The sequence below is a fragment of the Gymnoscopelus braueri genome, assembly GCF_963280865.1.
Source record: "Gymnoscopelus braueri genome assembly, chromosome: 11".
NCBI lineage: Eukaryota > Metazoa > Chordata > Actinopteri > Myctophiformes > Myctophidae > Gymnoscopelus > Gymnoscopelus braueri.
Genome location: NC_137613.1, coordinates 48,324,004 through 48,331,445, shown reverse-complemented (window position 1 = coordinate 48,331,445; position 7,442 = coordinate 48,324,004). Strand labels below are relative to the sequence as shown.

Below are 7,442 nucleotides of genomic sequence, written 5' to 3'. Positions count from 1 at the left end.
TTTCTCATGATCATAGACATAGGTAGACACCGCATTGGCCACTGGGCCGCACGTCAACACCACCCCCCATATTATGTAGAGCAACTTGCCATAGGCCTAACTCCACTGCAACAAATATTTCTGAGTTGGATAAGTACCTAACTATATGTCTGACATTACAAACAAACCAAATTGTGTGAAAGTCGGTTGAGAATTCAGTGAGTTATGTTGATTTTATTGGATAGACTACTGCTTCAGTATACATACAAGGGGCATTACAGTAGGCCTATCTATGTTTATATGAAGTGCACCCACTTCTTGAAAGAAACAGCCAGTTCCTGTTCTTTCATTTATGGGAGGTCCTTGGCAAAACACTGTCGTAGACTGTATCCAAGACAAAATACTGTATATATGCCCCTCGGCCGCACATCCTGTCACAAGACAATCCGGAAACCATCATGACTGAACTCTAGTGAAGCAACATTAATATAAACTGATAAGCTGCAGCCTAAAGATTTGTATGGATTGGACTTAACTTTTAGATTTTCAAGTCTAAAACACCACAAGTAGTCAAAGCAAGGTAAGAACTGCTCTCTTGAAATGTATCAACCTTTATTTATGTAGAAACATGTGAATGAGTTATCTCGCCAGATTCATTTAGCCTGTTAACCTGGATATGTTTATCCATGACTCGGTTTCATGAAAGCAATGCCATATACCATGGAAATGTAACTGTGAAGTTAGCCTGGTCCAGACCAGGCTAACAACCAGGTTTAACTAATCCCATTGCCTTTACTGTTCCTTAAGCAGTCAATCTGATCACAAACCAATGAGTTTTTCCACACTTATTCAATTCGTATGCATTTGTTGCCTTATTTTTATTAGTCTGCATTAAAACATCATATTGCCAAAGCCCTATATAGCCTACTTCATTATACATCAAATAAAGAAAATATATAGGCTGCACAACCTCATCATGAGTCATGACAGCGTGTGAGCTTGTAGATCGGCTATTTTCGCTATAATTTCTTTTTTTTAAGAATAAAAAAAATGCTATTGTGACCGTTAAGTCGGACTATGACAGACCATAGTTTACTGCTTATGGGTGATCTATTTTGCTAGGCCTAGGCCTATTTGTGGAATATATAACTGCATGCCACAATCACTGGAGAATACGCACAGGAATATCTATCAATGAGTCATTATACCAGTGAGATTTTATTTTCACTGCTGAGTTGTGGATTAGCTCCTGTCGGATTATTTCCTGGACTATGGAAATAATATTGATCTATCCTGAGGAGTTATTGGATTACTTTTGTTCGTTTGGATTTAATTATGAACATGTACACGCAAATGGATGTGTGCGTGTACAGTAGCCTAAGTACAATAGGCTATTGAGCGTCGCGGAGATGTCACTTGAATTTAATGACTGTGCACGTCGGAGTGATATATTCAAATACATTTATACAAAACTAGGCTTGATCTGCTGAGCTTGATCGTTAGTCCTTTTATTTTTCAAATAATGCAATTCCATATAATTTAGGAAATATAATAATTTAATCTAAACCACTTAAACCCTCAGTTAGTCAAACACACCACTGTCCTACGTCTTTTTTCACTTTTAGGCCTACACCTACAGCCAATCTAGCCAATCAAGCTCACAACGCGTCGCAACGCGACACATATAAAGCTTGTAGATCGGCTATTTTTGGTGAATGTTCCCCCAGAATAGGTTTGCTGGGGTTCAAGTGGTTAAGGAGAATCAAATAGCCCTACATCCTGTTCACTTTTTTTTTTGTTGTAAAAATGACTTTACTAAATGTTACTGTTACTGCTTGTTATATAACATATTAATATTATTAGGCCCTGCAGAGACAAAAATTGCCGGCTTATTGTGTAAAGAAATTGCATTTTACCCAAATGAGAGCAGAGGATGTGGTCACAAAGAAGACTGTATGTCATGTCTAGCACTGTGAAATGACAACCTAACCACATGCCAATGCAAACGACACCTGCCTCTCTGCAACCACCATCTCTGCAGGCATGGATGCCGATTTATGTTGTGTGGGTAGGGTACTCAACAACAAGTCACACACACATCAACCAAGTTTTAACCCCTTAATCAGAAATACCTGATGAATGTCAGTTGGCAATAAAATACTTTTTTGCTGTAAGTGAAGACAGTGTGCGCGATCAACATTCTTTCCTGTCTCATGCACTGGCTGCCTGCTCGTACGCACCTAGGTGTGCTTTATTTTATATACTACTATTTCAAGTCATACAATTTGATTATTGGCTGATGATGAAACCATAACTGGCATAAGGACTTATAAGGACTTATAAGGACAAATTACAGGGAGAGAGTTTGAATGACAGAAATCTATTCACAATAACACACGGTATCAGAGCGGGTACATCATGCATCCTGTGCACGTTACAAAGCATCACACAATAGTCATCCGACCGACACATTCCCTGTGGGTGCTCGTCTTTCTCCTTGGGTGCTCGGGCTCCCCGGCACCCACAGGATTGGCACCAATGTCTGCAGCTCTCCGCACAAACATACACTGAACAGAGAGAATGTTCTGTTTTCTATGTCAACTGTATGCATGCAAAATGAGCATGTAAGTTATTGTGTCATTACCAGATGATCTGGTGGGAAAATATGTGTAATCACTGTAATCAAAACGCCCTTCATGACAGTTACTCTATGCATTACACTTATTTATTTATTTTTCAGAACAGATGGCCTCAGTTTAAAGTTAGCGCCATGTCCTAATCTTTGAAGCTGAATATTATTGTATCTTGACAAAAAGGTCACAGTTGATGGCCCTGGATCTGAGAATGTGTACCAAATAGATTTTCCTGTTATTTTCCTAATGAGAAAATAATAATCTTTTGAAGCACTAGGGTTCACGTTGGTCCAGAGGAAGACTAAACTAGTACAGTAACTCCCATCATGATTACTGACATCGACTATGCAGGTGACATTGCCCGAGTCTCGGACACAGTAGAGAATGTAAGGGAACAACTACTGGCAGTAGAAATGGAGTGCAGGAAGATCGGCCTCAAGCTCAATGCCAATAAAACTAAAGTATCTGTATTTAACAGAGGACATCATTGCCACTGCCGACGGGACAGTCTAAGGTAGTCAAGGACTTCAAAGGACATTTACTTTTAGTTGTACTTGAAGTATGTTTAAAAGCATGTACTTTTGAATACTTAAGTATATTTAAAAGCAATTACTTTTTTACTCTTACTTGAGTAACATTTTGACTGAGCTACTTTTACTTGTAGTGGAGTAAATTTGACCAGTAGTATCTGTACTCTTACTCAAGTACTGGGGTTGAGTCCTTCGTCCACCTCTGCTCCCAAGGAGCTCGGGGGTCAGCTTGGTCAACACCTGACCAGGGGGACATGGTTTTCTCAGACTGCTGTGCCGTTCGTTTGCAAAGTTCAGTTACGGCTGTTTGGATAGTAGCCTGGCCGGGTCTTCAGCAGGGCGGCGAGCGTTTCGTCCATGTTCAAACTTTTGAGCTCCGGGGCTTATCTTTATATGTGTTTGTACAAGAATGGGTTCTTCATTCATTCCAGCCTTTGTCTGCTAGATGTCATTGTCATCTGCCATGGATTTGACAAAACACCTTTAAGAATAAACAAATACTCACACAGTTAGGGACCAATGTGCGAATGTTGACTTCCTAATGGTGCTGCTGTCTTAACTCATGCACTGCTGGAAACACTTTGATTTGGTGATTTCATGGTCACTTTGTGCACAGGTGAACAAGTTTAAACTTTGGGATATAGCATTCAGAAAGAAATGACTGTGTACGACTTTTAGAGGACACATGCATGTTTCACTACTTTGAAGTTTATAGGCCTAATACAGTTCTAACAAAAGTTTTATCAATCCGCCATATTTGATGGATTGTTTGACATATTAGCATCATTGTGGTGTAATAATACTCATCAGTACAATATCTCTATAAGGTTGAAGTTGTATCTGGACATGAGATAACCTAATGCTTAACTCATTGAGTGCCATTGACGTGTTTCACGTGTTTTACCGCAATGGCGCAACGTGCCAATGACGTGTTTGACGTGTTTTTTTTTTTGTTCAGAACGTTCAGAACCCAAGATATCATAATTTGAAGATTTGCTGCTCCATTCACTTCTTGTTTAACTTATTACTGAAAAAGGCTGTATCTCGGCTCTTGAGCACTTTACTATGTATTTTTGGCTGGCACAGTATGCAATTATTTTTTTATTTCATTGGCACTGAATGAGAACACTTGGTTAAAGTTGCAAACCAAGGCAGAACTGCCTTGGTTAAAGAATACTACTGGGAACCACTGTGCATGAACTATAACAAGCATAGCATTGAGACAGTCTTTACATGCCTTTAAACATATCAATAACGTATGTTTAAATAATAGAATAATGGACTATCACTGCGGCATCAACACTTAAGATGTAAAAGTAGTCTTTTTACAGGCAATATAATACATCTGTGCAGGATGCACGGAAAACTCTTAACACATTAAAACCGGGAAAGCATCTGTCATTTCATACTTTGGCTACAAAAAATAGCAGATATACAAGTCCATAGCCCTTGTAAATCTTTGCTTCTGGGGGCCCCTGGAACAAAATATTTGTGGGTACTTTTACTTGAGTATGTCCATTATTCGCTGCTTTTTATTTCTACTCCACTACATCTCAGATGCAAATATTGCACTTTTTACTCTCCATTTTATACTTGTCTATTTAAAAATATCTGATCAAGTTGTGAGCTTTTAGAATTTCCTTAACAGATTTGGAAAAGTATTGAAATACAAAATATAAAGCTTGTGAAATGGAGTATGTTTACTTTTGATACTTTAAGTAGCCTATATTTTGATGCCAACTCAAGTTAAGAATACAACAGCACTTTTACTTGTGAGTGAGTATTTCTACATTGTGGTATTGCTATTTTTAAGTAAAAAGAAAAAAAGGTAGTTCTTCCACCACTGGTGACAACGTATAATAATACTAATTTTCAGCTTTAACCTGGGGGCGAGTGGCAGGGCTCTAAAGGATCACTTGTAAGTTAGAGTTCTAGTATTGGTTCACAGGGTATTGAACATCACCATGGTACATACATCTATACATCGGTATAGTATGGACAACTGATGGTTCCGTTTAAGCCTTTTATTTCACTGACTATGCACACATGAGCATTTGAGCAAGAGATGATGAGGGTTGACGGTTATGTTTTTTTTTTCAACAATGACATCACATTAAACAACTGATAACAATGAAGTACCTAATAGACAAATAGACAAACATTAGCACTCGGGGGGTGGGGATTAGCTACCACTGAATAGATTAAGAGTAGCCTACTAAGTAAACATATAACAAACACCAACATTCAATATTCTCTGGTCATAGTGCTTACTGCATTTCCCTGAATTCTATAAGAAGTACATGCACTGCACATTACACACAAACCTATCTATACGTTTTCAAGGCAAACAGGTGAACTATAACATTAATTACATTTATCACAAAACCAATCAAATTGCTAACTATGAGAATCATGAACAGTGAACTGAACTCACTTCAGCGCCGCATAACCGGTTGGGTTGGCTGAGACTCCAGGACAACTAGACTCTCTCATGTGTAGTCTTGCTGCTGCTGCTGCCAAACTGAAGGAAAGCATATATAACAGGCCACTGCGGAGTAGCCTAGTGAGTGAGGAGGACAGGTGAGATTGGGGATTGAAAGTGAGTGACAGCAGGTGAGAGGGGTGGATCCAACCCACGGGAATAGGGGGAGGGTTGCAGTATGACTCTTTTCTACAATGATGATGACATCAGAGTTATTGTAGATAAAGGTTCAAGGTTGAATTTATTGTTGCATCTTGTGCACATGTACTGTATAAGAGTAAAACTTATTTGTGTTCGGCTTCCTTCAGACAATGGAGCATAGGTAATAGAGCATCGCAGTTCCCGCCCACTTCCTGGTTTTTCCTGGTGCCGGAAGGAAAAACTCAATGCATTTTTCCCATTGACATTTGCAAAAATATTTATATCTATTAATTTAAGCCTCGAATCAAGCCATCATGACATGACATGAATCATGACCATAAAACGTTTTTTTCTGTGATTTGTTTTTATTTTATATTTAATTATATGATATACTATATTTAATAAATACCCTTTGTTTTGCCGTTTAAAAAAAATAATAATCACAGAATCAAACGTTTTATGGTCATGATTCATGTCATGTCATGATGGCTTGATTCGAGGCTTAAATTAATAGATATAAATATTTTTGGAAAAGTCAATGGGAAAAATGCATTGAGTATTTTGCGGTGGAACCCGGAAGGGGCGGGAACTGCGATGCTCTATAGAAATAAGTGAATAAAAAAAGAAAAACAAGAGCAAAAATCAGTGTACACTTAAATGTACAATGTACATTTAAGCTTGGCATATCATAAGCATTTATTAGTCGCTGCCACAATACCTTATACAACACCACAATAACAATATAAACAACACCCATGTGTTGATGACATCACAGTCACTGTAGATCACTGGTTCTCAACGTGGGGTCGAGGGACCACCAGGGGTCCAAATGGATCGTTACGGGTCTGTAACTTAGATTTACAGCTTAGATTGGGTTCAAAAGGGTTTGTGCCTGATGTCATGGTTGATCATTTTCAGATTCACGTCGCCTTATTCTGCTTTTATGCAATAATTGTGTATTGCACAATTTAGTGATATTATGCACGAGTCAGTGTGAAGATTACTCACGGCGAATAATATTCAGATGGGAGCTACTTATTTGTAGTTGCAATCTTGCTGGGTGAAGACTTGGAAAGGATTAATCCACTTTCCAGAATTAACTGTAACAGTTTGCTGTGCTTTATGGAGGTTTTTTTTCTTCTTTCTTTTTAGTTGCCTTAGTCAGAAAGGGTGCCTAACTTTACTGTTGACAATTAATATTTTCCCCATGTATATTTTTGAATGTTGGCCCTTGGCCCTTCCCCTCTTCATGTGTTTCTCCAACATAGTCTCACTCCCCCCTGCCAGTCACGATGTGACGGGAAGGGGTTCTGCCCAAACGTCAACATGTGCCTTCTTGGGAGTGAGCGTGTGTTTCTCATCATCATATACATAAATAGGTAGACAAATAATTGGCCAGTGGGGCCGCACATCAACACCACCACCCATGTATTATGTATAGGGCAGCTTGCCATAACTCCACTGCAACAAATATGCCTGAGTTGTACCAGTACCTGTACAGTTTGTTTGTTTGTTTGTCTCTTTTATAACCATTACTGTTATTATATATGTATCATCAGGTGTTTTGGTAAGAAACCCCACATTATATCATAACATAACCTTATGTCTGACATTTGTAATAAACCAAATAGTGTGAAAATTGGTTGAGAATTCAGTGAGTTACGATGATTTTAATTG

At 38.5% G+C, this 7,442-nt stretch overlaps 1 protein-coding gene across 1 annotated transcript in view; it reads left to right on the top strand.

The window, feature by feature from the left end:
• The first annotated feature begins 425 nt into the window (after positions 1 to 425).
• Positions 426 to 7,442, top strand: part of LOC308095833 (uncharacterized protein) — a 31,122-nt gene continuing 24,105 nt past the window's right edge. Inside the window, exon 1 of the mRNA XM_080442939.1 lies at positions 426 to 559. The gene's annotated coding sequence lies outside the window, so the exon portion shown is untranslated. The remainder of the gene's footprint in view (positions 560 to 7,442) is intronic.